We start from the raw sequence: 14,678 nt of genomic DNA, 5'->3' as shown, positions 1-14,678 counted from the left end.
GTTAAGCTCATTAGGAAAAAAAGTCCAGCAGAATAGTGAAGTCTGTTTTTTCCCCCCTTTTCATCCATTCCTAGCTTTTGATTATTAGAAACTAAAAGCGGCCATGTGCTTTTGAAACACAGTGAGAGGTGGGGCTGAGGAAAGAATGTTTTGAGAACTTATCATACTAATTTCGATTAGAGAAGGGTCAGTGTGCCAGGACAAATTGTCTGTTTCCAAACTTGAAAGATTTATTTTCCCAAACAATTCATTTCTGGTAGGGAACTTGCAATCAGGGGTCATCCGGAGAGAAAGTTCTTTTCCTAAGATTTCAAAAGAAATGTGTGTGAATTTTTCTGAGTTAAAAATATACCATTTCCTGAGATATAAGATATCAAAAGCTTCTCTTCATTATCTTTCAAGATTCCTTATAGAGTGCATTTGCTTGTACTATATCAGTGTAAGAAGCAGGGATTCAATAAATCTGTCTGAATTATTGACCTTAGGATTTTCATTTTGTTCTTGAAATAGTTTATTTTAGAACTTTCTTAACACATTTTTCTGCTAATTTGTGTACAGTTTTCAATCCAGCAAGTGTTTCACTATCTTTATTGGCTACAAAGAGAGTTGAGTAATGCCTTTTAGCAGATTAAAAAAAAATTGATTAAAAAATTGATTTAGAAGAGGTTGGAGTTTAAAAACAATTAAATATATTTTAGAAAGGTAATTTATATGAATGGGTAGAGATGGAAAAAAAGAAATAAAGCAATCAACAAAACGTGTAAGTTCCCTCATTTAAAGGTATGCAACAATGCAACAATATGTCTATACTAAAAATAGTGACATTTGAGAAAAACAAAATAAAAAAATGGGATATATAGTATATATTTTTGAAAAGAAATGCCTGCAGTTTTTTTGATCATTTTAATTTAAGAAATTATTTACTGCGTTTTACTCAACCCTTTTCTCACTGAGTTTTGGCTCTTTTTACTGATTGACTTCCAAAATAACTCAGTTCGTCTTTTGTCAATGTTCTATATTATTTAAATAATTTTTTGATTTTCCTGATTAGTTGGATAAAAGGACATTTTAGCTAGAATTGAAGTCTGTAGTTCACATAGTGACGGTGTGGGAAGTAGGATGAAATATCATCTCTTATTTGAACTGGAATTAGACTGCAGTCTTGGAGTTCAAACGACGCTTTGCTCATCCCCCGCCCTCAAGTATTTGCAAAAAACTCAAAAAAAAAAAAATCGAATGTGATCAGTTCTGTTGATTTTTAGTAAGATGGATTTTGATTCCTTATTGAGGCTGGACTCTAAAGCTACTGCCCACTGTGCCAAGTCTATAGGAAACTTGACACTGATTTTTGTTGCAACTCTAGTTGACCGCTGAGGGCTGCCTCAGGGTCAGTCAAAAGGCAACAGCACAGCTGTCCTCAGTGCTGCCCAAAGGGAGTAAACTTACCTTTGTTCAGGACTCTCTGTCATTTTATCTGACATATGGAAGGTGACAGCTGTATGGAACAGCATCCCTTCTTCATAGGACTTATTGCCATATCATCTATATCGTGTTTATTTGTTTATTGTCTGCCTGTCCATACCCCCACCCAGAGAATGGCCTTTCTGTAGGCACTTAATACTGATTTACCATAGGCACTCAGCTAATATTTACTAAGTTACTTATGAATTAATTTCCAAAAATAGTATTTAATTTAAAATATTTTTGTAACAACCTCAGTTGGATATATCAGATGATATTTTTTAGGACACCTTTCTAGACTCCAGTACAGATTTCCAAGTGACTTTTCCTAAATTTCATTTGGATTTCAGCATCCACCATCTGTGATTAAATACTGATTTTTCTGAACATATTCTGGTACTGAATATAAAACTATTTTAGCTAATCAAGTTAAAAATAGAAATATGCTACCTAATTTTAGTTAATAATCACTTGATTACTCTTTCTTAAATGCTCCAACCTAACATAATGTAAATATCTCACATAAAATGAAGAATGCACTCTCCCATTCTCCAAAGAAGTAACACCTAGCCCTTTTATCGTAACTTACAGCATCTTCAGCCAAGGTCTACTATTTTTTTCTTCTAACATTACAGTTTTGTACTGATGTTTTGTAAATTTGGAACATCACTTCTTGCAATATTATTGAGTGTATAGTCTGAAAAATCCTCGTACTAAGAATGTTAAATACCCAAATATTAAATAAAATCAACATTTTTAAGGTGTTTTAATACACATTTTTAAGATGAGAGCATCTAACAACTACCACCTTAGATGGTCTCATAGGAAATGATCCTTTAAGTCATAGGAGATTCCTTAAGAAGATATGGGTAGAGTTTTATCCAGAGCTGAGAGGAAACTTCTTAAAAATATTTTTAAACATGTCAAACTTTAGTTTATGTTCACTTATTTTGTTTCTTGTTTAAGAAACCTTTCTCTACTTCAGGTCTAAAACATATTCACCTAAACTTCCCACTGTCATGGACTGAATGCCCCCCACCCCCACCTCAAATACATATATTGAAATCTTAACTGCCAAAGTGATGGCACAGTATTTGGAAATTAGTTCTTTGGGAGATAATTAGGTTTAGATGAGGTGATGAGGGTGGGGCCCTTATGAAGGAATTAATGCTCTTTTATTTTTTAAACTTTGGGAATTCGTTGTCTTTTGCTTACCTACCTTTTCTTAAATTTATTTTTCTTTATACAGCATGTTCTTAATAGTTATCTATTTTATGCATATCAGTGTATATATGTCAATCCCAATCTCCCAATTGACACACCCCCCCCCCCCCCCCGCTTTCTCACCTTGGTGTCCATAGGTTTGTTCTCTACATCTGTGTCTCTATTTCTGCCTTGCAAACCTGTTCATCTGTACCATTTTTTTAGATTCCACATATATGCGTTAATATATGACATTTGTTTTTCTCTTTCTGACTTACTTCACTCTGTATGACACTCTCTAGGTCCATCCACCTCTCTACAAATGACCCAATTTTGTTCCTTTTTTGGCTGAGTAATATTCCATCATATATATATGTACCACATCTTATTTATCCATTCCTCTGTTGATGGGCATTTAGGTTGCTTCCATGACCTGGCTATTGTAAATAGTGCTGCAATGAACATTGCAGTGCATGTGTCTGTTTGAATTGTGGTTTTCTCAGGATATATGCCCAGTAGTGGGATGGCTGAGTCATATGGTAATTCTATTTTTAGTTTTTTAAAGAACCTCTATACTGTTCTCCATAGTGGCTGTATCAATTTACGTTCTCACCAATAGTGCAAGAGGATTCTCTTTTCTCCACACCCTCTCCAGCATTTGTTGTTTGTAGATTTTCTGATGATGCCCATTCTATCTGGTGTGAGGTGATACCTCATTGTACTTTTGATTTGCATTTCTCTAATGATTAGTGATGTTGAGCAGCTTTTTGTGTGCTTCTTGGCCATCTGTGTGTCTTCTTTGGAGAAATGTCTATTTAAGTCTTCTGCCCATTTTTGGATTGGGTTGTTTGTTTTTTTAATATTGAGCTGCATGAGCTGTTTATAGATTTTGGAGATTAATCTTTTGTTGATTCATTTGCAACTACTTTCTCCCATTCTGAGGGTTGTCTTCTTGTCTTATTTATAGTTTCCTTTGCTGTGCAAAAGATTTTAAGTTTCATTAGGTCCCATTTGTTTATTTTTGTTTTTATTTCCATTACTCTAGAAGGTGTATCACAAAAGATCTTGCTGTGATTTATGTCAAAGTGTGTTCTTCCTATGTTTTCATCTAAGAGATTTATAGTGCCCAGTCTTACATTTAGGTCTCAAATCCATTTTGAAGTTATTTTTGTGTATGGTGCTAAAGAGTGTTCTAATTTCATTCTTTTACATGTAGCTGTCCAGTTTTCCCAGCACCACTTATTGAAGAGGCTGTCTTTCCTCCATTTGATTTCTTTCATCAGTGTCATAGTTTTCTGAGTACAGGTCTTTTACCTCCTTAGGTAGGTTTATTCCTAGGTATTTTATTCTTTTTGCTGCCATGGTGAATGGGATTGTTTCCTTAATTTCTCTTTCTGATTTTTCATTGTTAGTGTATTAGAATGCAAGAGATTTCTGTGCATTAATTTTGTATCCTGCAACTTTACCGAAATCATTGATTAGATCTAGTAGTTTTCTGGTAACATCTTTTAGGATTTTCTATGTATAGTATCATGTCATCTGCAAACAGTGACAGTTATACTTCTTGTTTTCCAATTTGTATTCCATTTATTTCTTTTTCTTCTCTGATTGCTGTGGCTAGGGCATCCAAAACTATGTTGAATAGTGCTGAGAGTGGACAACCTTGTCTTGTTCCTGATCTTAGAAGAAATGCTTTCAGTTTTTCACCATTTAGAATGATGTTGGCTCTGGGTTTGTCATATATGGCCTTTATTATGTTGAGGTAAGTTCCCTGTATGTCCACTTTCTGGAGGGTTTTTTTAATCATAAATGAGTATTGAATTTTGTCAAAAGCTTTTTCTGCATCTATTGAGATGATCATATGGTTTTTCTCCTTCAGTTTGTTAATATGGTGTATCACATTGATTGATTTGCATATATTGAAGAATCCTTGCATCCCTGAGATAAATCCCACTTGATCATGGTGTAAGATCCTTTTAATGTGTTGTTGGATTCTGTTTGCTAGTATTTTGTTGAGGATTTTTGCATCTATATTCGTCAGTGATACTGGTGTGTAATTTTCTTATTTTGTATTATCTTTGTCTGGTTTTGGTGTCAGGGTGGTAGTGGCCTCATAGGATGAGTTTGGGAGTGTTCCTTCCTCTGCAATTTTTGGAAGAGTTTGAGAAGAATGGGTGTTAGCTCTTCTCTAAATGTTTGATAGAATTCACCTGTGAAGCCATCTGGTCCTGGACTTTTGTTTGTTGGAAGATTTTTAATCACAGTTTCAATTTCATTACTTGTGATTGGTCTGTTCATATTTTCTATTTCTTCCTGGTTCAGTCTTTGAAGGTTATAACTTTCTAAGCATTTGACAGTTTCTTCCAGATTTTCCATTTTATTGGCATAGACTTGTTTGTAGTAATCTTTATGATGCTTTGTATTTCTGCAGTGCACATTGTAACTTCTTCTTCTTCATTTCTAATTTTATTGATTTGAATCCTCTCCCTCTTTTTCTTGATGAGTCTAGCTAAAGGTTTATCAGTTTTGTTTATCTTCTCAAAGAAACAGCTTTTAGATTTATTGATCTATTTTATTTATTTCTGCTCTGATATTTATGATTTTCTTTCCTACTGTTAACTTTGGGTTTTGTTTGTTCTTCTTTCTCTAGTTCCTTTAGGTGTAAGGTTAGATTGTTTATTTGAGATTTTCCTTGTTTCTTGAGGTAGGATTGTATTGCTATAAACTTTCCTCTTAGAACTTCTTTTACTGCATCCCATAGGTTTTGGAACATTGTGTTTTTGTTGTCATTTGTCTCTAGGTACTTTTTGATTTCCTCTTTGATTTCTGCAGTGATCTCTTTGTTATTTAGTAACGTGTTGTTTAGCCTCCACGTGTTTGTGTTTTTTACATTTTTTCCCCTGTTAATTTATATCTAATCTCATAGTGTTGTGGTCAGAAAAGATGCTGGATATGATTTCAATTTTCTTAAATTTACTGAGGCTTAATTTGTAACCCAAGATGTGATGTTTCCTGGAGAATGTTCCATGTGTACTTGAGAAAAAAGTATAATCTGCTGTTTTCAGATGGAATGTCCTATAAATATCACTTAAGTCTATCTGGTCTATTGTGTTATTTAAAACTTGTGTTTCTTTATTACATTTCTGTCTGGATGATCTGTCCATTTGTATAAGTGAGGTGTTAAAGCTTCCCAATATGATCCTTTAAGTCTTAGGAGATTCCTCAAGAAGGTATGGATAGAGTTTTATCCAGAGCTGAGAGGAAACTTCTTCTTTTATTTCTTAAATGTCACATTTCTTTTTTTAAAAAAAAATATTTATTTATTTATTTATTTATTTATTTTTGGCTGCATTGGATCTTCATTGCTGCATGCAGGCTTTCTCTAGTTGCGGCAAGCGGGGGCTACTCTTCGTTGTGGTGCATGGACTTCTCATTGCGGGGGCTTCTTTTGTTGTGGAGCACAGGCTGTAGGCATGTGGGCTTCAGTAGTTGTAGCACACAGGCTCAGCAGTTGTGGCTCACAGGCTCTAGAGCACAGGCTCAGTAGTTGTGGCGCACAGGCTTAGTTTTTCCATGGCATGTGGGATCTTCCTGGACCAGGGCTCGAACCCATGTCCCCTGCATTGGCAGGTGGATTCTTAACCACTGTGCCACCAGGGAAACCTGAGAGGAAACTTCTTAAAAATATTTTAAAGCATATCAAACTTTATGGTCAATTATTTTGTTTCTTGTTTAAGAAATCTTTCTCTACTTCAGGTCTAAAAGATATTCACCTATATTTCCCACTGTTATGGACTGAATTTTCCCCCTCGACCCCCGCCTCAAATACATACATTGAAGTACTAACTGCCAAAGTCATGGTACAGTACTTGGAGATTAGTTCTTTGGGAGATAATTAGGTTTAGATGAGGTGATGAGGGTGGGGCCCTTATGATGGGATTAATGCTCGTATAAAAGATACCAGAGAGCTTGTTTCCTCTCTCTCTCTCTCTCTTTCTCTCTCTTCCTCTTCCTCTTCCTCTGCTATGTGTGGACACAACAAGAAAGCAACCATCTGCAAGCCAAGAAGAGAGCTCTCATCAGAGCCCAACCCCGCTGGCACCTTCACCCAGACTTCCAGCCTCTAAAACTGTAAGAAAATAAATTTCTTCTGTTTAAACCCCTTAGTCTATAGTATTTTGTTATGGCAGCCTAAGTTGACTGAGATACCCATTAATTTTTTAAAGTTTTTTTAATATTTAAATATTTTAAATATTTAAATCCTAATCTACCTGAAATTGATTTGTTGACATTTTTATCATTTAATACTTTTACTTATAGATAATATTTTTTCTAACTCACAAGTTAATACTTCTTCTAAAAGTATTCCTAGCCTTAACTTCTTTTTGCCCTTTCATGTGGTGACCAGTGAATTAAATAGCCATATAAATTTATATGTGATAATTAAATTATATTTTCTTAGGCATTTGTGGTAAGTTAAAATTGTTTGTGCTGTGCTACTTATTTATAAATTACTGTGTTCATAGTGTAGATGATAATTGGCTAATTCAAATATCCATCAAGGCTGCATTTGGAAGCATTTCTTAACAATTTACTGCTAATAAGCTCACATACCAGTTAATCTCTTGGAGACATAGGAAGCATAATATAAAACTTTCAGCAGTAGCTAGGTAGCTTAACCTCCTGATGAAGCCTGACAATTTTATCTGGATGAAAACAAGGGCTTGAAAATATGGATTACCTTTTAAGTTAAGAACATCTTTATTAATTTTGGGAAACAGTGGTAGGTTTATGTAACCCAAACAGAAATAGCCAATTTTTTGTTGATAAAATGGTGGCACACATGAACATGTATTCAGAATCTTTCCTGGGAATATTGTACAGACAATGAAAGAATAAAACATTCTCTTTCTACTGAAGTTGCTGAACTGTGTCTATAATGGTGTTCCAGAAATCTCTTTCTGCATAACAAACCACACCAAAACGTAGTGGCTTAAAACAACAATAATTTATTTTGATCAATTTCCTTTGATTTGGGCAGGGCACAGAGCAGTGTGTCTCCACTCCATTGGGTCCTCTTCACAGCCCTCCACAGGCTGCTTTGTCTTCCTCATTGCACAGAGGCAGGATTCTAAGAACAAAAGCCCAAGAGAAGCAGGAACAAGGTGTATCAGCCTTTTTTGATCTTACCTCAAAAGTCACACAGCATCATATCTTTCATCCTTACAGCCCTGTCCAGATTTAAGGAGAGGAAATATTGACCTCACCTCTGAATGGAGAGAATTTCTAAGTCACATTCTAAGAAGGATGTGTAGAATGATAAATTATTGGGCTTCCCTGGAGGCGCAGTGCTTAAGAATCCACCTCCCAATGCAGGTTTGAGCCCTGGTCCGGGAAGATCTCACATGCTGTGGAGCAACCAAGCCCGTGTACCACAACTACTGAGCCTGTGCTCTAGAGCCTGCATGCCACAACTACTGAGCCCGTGTGACACAACTACTGAGCTTGCACTCTAGAGCCCGTGAGCCACAACTACTGAAGCCCACATGCCTAGAGCCTGTGCTCTGCAACAAGAGAAGCCACCACAATAAGAAGCCCACACACCACAACAAAGAGTAGCCCCCACTCACCCCAACTAGAGAAAAGCCCGCGCACAGCAATGAAGGCCCAACACAACCAAAAATAAATAAATTAAAGAAAAAAGAAGAAATTATTGCAGTTAGTTTTGGAAGATTTTAGGGGGATTTAAAAATGCAGATTAACATTTTCTATACATATTGAATTTTTCATAAATAAAAATGAAGTTATGAAACTACTTTTTAATTGTTATAAGCTATCCACACAATTCTAGTTTTAAAAAAAGTGACATTTTTAAAAGTCATGCATTGGTATTATACATTTTTTTGGTTTTATCATTCAGTTTTAGTGGTTGCATTAATTGTTTATGTAGAGTGCTTGGAAATAGAATGAGTGCTAATATTAATTAACCTGATAAAATCATAATGACATAGGTACTTCCTAATTTTGATATTAAAAGACTTTATTGTGAATTAAAATTTATTTACTTCCCAATGATAGTTCATAACAGGAAATGTTGAAAGGAATAGATAATCTCAAATAAAAATACAACATTTTCTTTATTTCCCTTCCTTTCATTTTTTGTTTCTCCCATTCTTCCTTTATACTTTCCTTTCTCTCTTCCCTGACAAAATCCCTTCTTCCTCCTCCCCCTTTCCTCTTTCTTTCTTACATCTGTAATTTTCATTTTATTCAATAAAAATAGTACCAACAGCAGCAACTAGAAAAAGGACCTTGTTTCATAATCTTATTCTGACAGAACCCTGTGGTTTATCAGAATGTTTCAATTAACTAAAAGAAGGTGCAAACATCTCTGAGGCCATGGATGCTATAGGAATTTTTTTGAAAGATTTGAAGGGCAAACATTATTTTTCCTGCCCTTGGGGCTCTCTACCTTAAAAATTATATATACATGCGCATATTTTCCCTTAAAGCAAAAAGAGTTGGGAGAGAGCACTGAAGTAAAATTCAATGGTGGTGCATTTCAAGTGAATGTAATGTGTAAATTAAGAGGATAACATAATAATGCTCTTTTCTCTGCCTTCACCTAGAATTGATTTCTTCACCTTTCTGCATGTAGTCAATTCTCGATTAATTTTATATATTGAAAGACAGTGTGTTTTGCATTTTATGTGTTTTTACATGGGGACTACTTGAACACAGTGCTTAGAACTTTATGGCATTTATGATATTGTCAATGGAAAATATGTCTAAAGTTATCACTGGACAAAGAAGACAAAAACAGCTCTGCCATTTAAAGTTTATATAAAAAGTATGTATTTTGTATGTTCTCTTTCAGGTACCAATTAAACATGCACAGTATGTGTCATTTCAGATAGCACTGAAAATTTTGTACCAACTCTAATTGTGACAGCAAGGACGTTTGTGGTCTGGACCATCCTAGGTCCTTATGAAAATAAATAAAATAAGTTAAATTAAAAACTCTGGGGACATACGCATATGATGCAGGTTTAACAGAGCCAGTGCATGCTGCTAGGAAGGTGTGTAGGGCCTCAGTTACTATGTCCAAGAGAAATGTCCAAGCAGAGATCTCTGGGTCTGAGCAGGAGTGAAATGCCCTTTATAGCATTTTGGCTAGGCGTTTCAGAGACTGCCTTTCATTCCCACATTTTCTGTATATGTTTAATCTTTTAAACTTTATTTATGGTTAAAGGTGGTTATTTTATGTTTTTTGAATGTGGATTTTTTTTTTTTTTTTTTTTTTTTGCAGTACACAGGCCTCTCACTGCCGTGGCCTCTCCTGCTGCAGAGCACAGGCTCTGGACACGCAGGCCCAGAGGCCATGGCTCATGGGCTCAGCTGCTCCGCAGCACGTGGGACCCTCCCGGACCGGGGCATGAAACTGCGCCCCCTGCATCGGCAGGCAGACAATCAACCACTGCATCACCAGGGAAGCCCTGAATGTTGATCTTGATGTTTGAATATGTTTTAACCTTGCACGATGTCTATACTAACAATGTATGGGTTGTTTGATAAATAAATACTTAAAAATATTGTTATGATTATTATCTCACATATGTATTAATTCCTAATTTTATAAGAGGTGAATATATGTGTATGGGTGGTGAGAAATTGTTATATTAATATTTACAGGAAATATTTTTTCAGATACTATTAAATCGAATCTTTTTTTTTTAATTGAGGGATCTTATATTAATCATAGTGGATAGTACTTAGTGATATATTTCTCTTTTTTATAGGTACTACTATATTGGCACAGATAAGAGGAGTAAATTCTTAGGTCATTATGGAATCAGTTTATTAGATACCCAGTAAATATTTTTTGTGCCTCGAGTATATGTAAGACTTTGTGTTATTTGTTGTTTGCTGTTTAAAAAGGAACTCAAGACAAGCCACTTAGATAGTCTCATCCACCAGAGGGCAGACAGCAGAATCAAGAAGAACTACAGTCCTTCAGCCTGGGGAACAAAAAACACATTCACAGAAAGATAGACAAGATGAAAAGGCAGAGGGCTCTGTACCAGATGAAGGAACAAGATAAAACCCAAGAAAAACAACTAAATGAAGTGGAGATAGGCGACCTTCCAGAAAAAGAATTCAGAATAATGATAGTGAGGGTGTTCCAGGACCTCGGATAAAGAGTGGAGGCAAAGATGCAAGAAATGTTTAACAAAGACCTAGAAGAATTAAAGAATAAACAAACAGAGATGAAAATACAATAACTGATATGAAAACTACACTAGAAGGAATCAATAGCAGAATAACTGAGGCAGAAGAACGAAAAAGTGACCTGGAAGACAGAATGGTGGAATTCACTGCTGTGGAACAGAATAAAGAAAAAAGAATGAAAAGAAATGAAGACAGCCTAAGAGACCTCTGGAACGACATTAAACACAACTACATTTGCATTAGGAGAAGAGAGAAGAGAGAAGAAGAGACAGAGAAAGGACCTGAGAAAATATTTGAAGAGATTATAGTAAAAAACTACCTTAACATGGAAAAGGAAATAGTCAACCAAGTCGAGGAAGTGAAGAGAGTCCCATACAGGATGAATCCAAGGAGAAACATGCCAACACACATAGTTATCAACTGGCAAAAATTAAAGACAAAGAAAAATTATTGAAAGCAGCAAGGGGAAAATGACAAATAATGTACAAGGGAATTCCCATAAGGTTAACAGCTGATTTTTCAGCAGAAACTCTACAAGCCAGAAGGGAGTGGCATGATACACCTAAAGTGATGAAAGGGAAAAACCTACAACCAAGATTACTCTACCTGGTAAGGATCTCATTCAGATTTGATGGAGAAATCAAAAGCTTTACAGACAAGCAAAAGCTAAGAGAATTCAGCGCCACCAAACCAGCTTCACAACAAATGTTAAAGGATCTTCTTTAGACAAGAAACACAAGAGAAGAAAAGAACCTACAAAAACAAACCCAACACAATTAAGGAAATGGTCATAGGAACATACATATCAATAATTACCTTAAACGTGAATGGATTAAATGCTCCAACCAAAAGACACAGGCTTGCTGAATGGATACAAAAACAAGACCCATCTATATGCTGTCTACAAGAGACCCACTTCAGTCCTAAGGACACATACAAACTGAAACTGAGAGGGGATGGAAAAAGATATTCCATGCAAATGGAAATCAAAAGAAAGCTGTAGTAGCAATACTCATATCAGATAAAATAGACTTTAAAATAAAGAATGTTACAAGAGACAAGGAAGGACACTACATAATGATCAAGGGATCAATCCAAGAGGAAGATATAACAATTATAAACATATATGCACCCAACATAGGAGCACCTCAATATATAAGACAATTGCTAACAGCTATAAAAGAGGAAATCAACATAACACAAGCATAGTGAGGGACTTTAACACCTCACTTACACCAATGGATAGACCATCCTAAAGGAAAATAAATAAGGAAACAGGAGCTTTAAATGACACTATAAACCAGATAGATTTAATTGATATTTATAGGACATTCCATCCAAAACAGCAGATTACACTTTTTTCTCAAGTGCCCTCAGAACATTCTCCAGGATAGATCACATCTTGGGTCACAAATCAAGCCTCAGTAAATTTAAGGGAATTGAAATCATATTCAGCATCTTTTCTGACCACAATGCTATGAGATTAGAAATGAATTACAGGGAAAAATATGTAATAAACACAAACACATGGAGGCTAAACAATACGTTACAAAACAACCAAGACATCACTGAAGAAATCAGAGGAAATCAAAAAATACCTAGAGAGAAATGACAATGAAAGCATGATGATCCAAAACCTATGGGATGAAGCAAAAGCAGTTCTAAGAGGGAAGTTTATAGCTATACAAGCCTACCTCAAGAAACAAGAAAAATATCAAATAAACAATCTAACCTTACACCTAAAGGAACTAGAGGAAGAAGAACAAACAAAACCCAAAGTTAACAGATAGAAAGAAATCATAAAGATCAGAGCAGAAATAAATGAAATAGAAACAAAGAAAACAATAGCAAAGATCAATGAAACTAAAACCTGGTTCTTTGAGAAGATAAGCAAAAGTGATAAACCATTAGCCAGACTCATCAAGAAAAAGAGAGAGAGGACTCAAATCAATAAAATTAGAAATGAAGAAGGAGAAGTTACAATGTACACTGCAGAAATACAAAGCATCATAAGAGATTACTATAAGCAAGTCTATGCCAATAAAATGGACAATCTGGACGAAATGAACAAATTCTTGGAAAGTTATAACCTTCCAAGACTGAACCAGGAAGAAATAGAAAATATGAACAGACCAATCACAAGTAATGAAATTGAAACTGTGATTAAAAATCTTCCAACAAACAAAAGTCCAGGACCAGATGGCTTCAAAGGCGAATTCTATCAAACATTTAGAGGAGAGCTAACACCCATCCTTCTCAAACTCTTCCAAAAAATTGTAGAGGAAGGAATACTCCCAAACTCATTCTATGAGGCCACCATCACCCTGACACCAAAACCAGACAAAGATACTAGAAAAAAAGAAAACTACAGACCAATATCACTGATGAATATAGATGCAAAAATCCTCAACAAAATACTAACAAACAGAGTCCAACAACACATTAAAAGGATCATACACCATGATCAAGTGGGATTTATCCAGGGATTCAAGGATTCTTCAATATACGCAAATTAATCAATGTGATACACCATATTAACAAACTGAAGGAGAAAAACCATATGATCATCTCAATAGATGCAGAAAAAGCTTTTGACAAAATTCAACACCCATTTATGATAAAAGCTCTCCAGAAAGTGAGCATAGAGGGAACCTACCTCAACATAATAAAGGCCATATATGACAAACCCACAGCAAACATCATTCTCGATGGTGAAAATCTGAAAGAATTTCTTCTAAGATCAGGAACAAGACAAGGATGTCCACTCTCAGCACTATTCAACATAGTTTTGGAAGTCATAGCCATGACAATCAGAGAAGAAAAAGAAATAAAAGGAATACAAATTGGAAAAGAAGAAGTAAAACTGTCACTGTTCGCAGATGACATGATACTCTACGTAGAGAATACTGAATATGCCACCAGAAAACTACTAGAGCTAATCAATGAATTTGGTAAAGCTGCAGGATACAAACATAATGCACAGAAATCTGTTGCATTCCTATACATTAATGATGAAAAATCTGAAAGAGAAATTAAGGAAACACTCCCATTTACCATTGCAACAAAAGAATAAAATACCTAGGGAGACAAAAGACCTGTATGCAGAAAACTATAAGACACTGATGAAAGAAATTAAAGATGATACCAGCAGATGGAAAGATATACCATGTTCTTGGATTGGAAGAATCAATATTGTGAAAATGACTATACTACCCAAAGCAATCTACAGATTCAATGCAATCCTTATCAAATTACCAATGGCATTTTTTATGGAACTAGAACAAAAATCTTAAAAGTTGTATGGAGACACAAAACACCCTGAGTAGCCAAAGCAGTCTTGAGTGAAAAAAACGGAGCTAGAGGAATCAGACTCCCTGACTTCAGACTATACTACAAAGCTACAGTAATCAAGACAATATGGTACTGGCACAAAAACAGAAACATAGATCAATGGAACAAGATAGAAATTCCAGAGTTAAACCCATGCATCTATAGTTAACTAATCTATGAGAAAGGAGACAAGGATATACAATGGAGAAAAGACAGTCTCTTCAATAATTATGCTGGGAAAACTGGACAGCTACATTTAAAAAATGAAATTAGAACACTCCCTAACACCATACAGAAAAATAAACTCACAATGGATTCAAGACCTAAATTTAAGACTGGACACTATAAAACTCTTAGAGGAAAACATAGGAAGAACACTCTTTGACATAAATCACAGCAGGATTTTTTGTGATCCACCTTCTAGAGTAATGGAAATAAAAACAAAAATAAACAAG

The sequence above is a fragment of the Phocoena sinus genome, chromosome 17, assembly GCF_008692025.1.
Source record: "Phocoena sinus isolate mPhoSin1 chromosome 17, mPhoSin1.pri, whole genome shotgun sequence".
Taxonomy (NCBI): domain Eukaryota; kingdom Metazoa; phylum Chordata; class Mammalia; order Artiodactyla; family Phocoenidae; genus Phocoena; species Phocoena sinus.
This window is presented reverse-complemented; position numbering follows the sequence as displayed.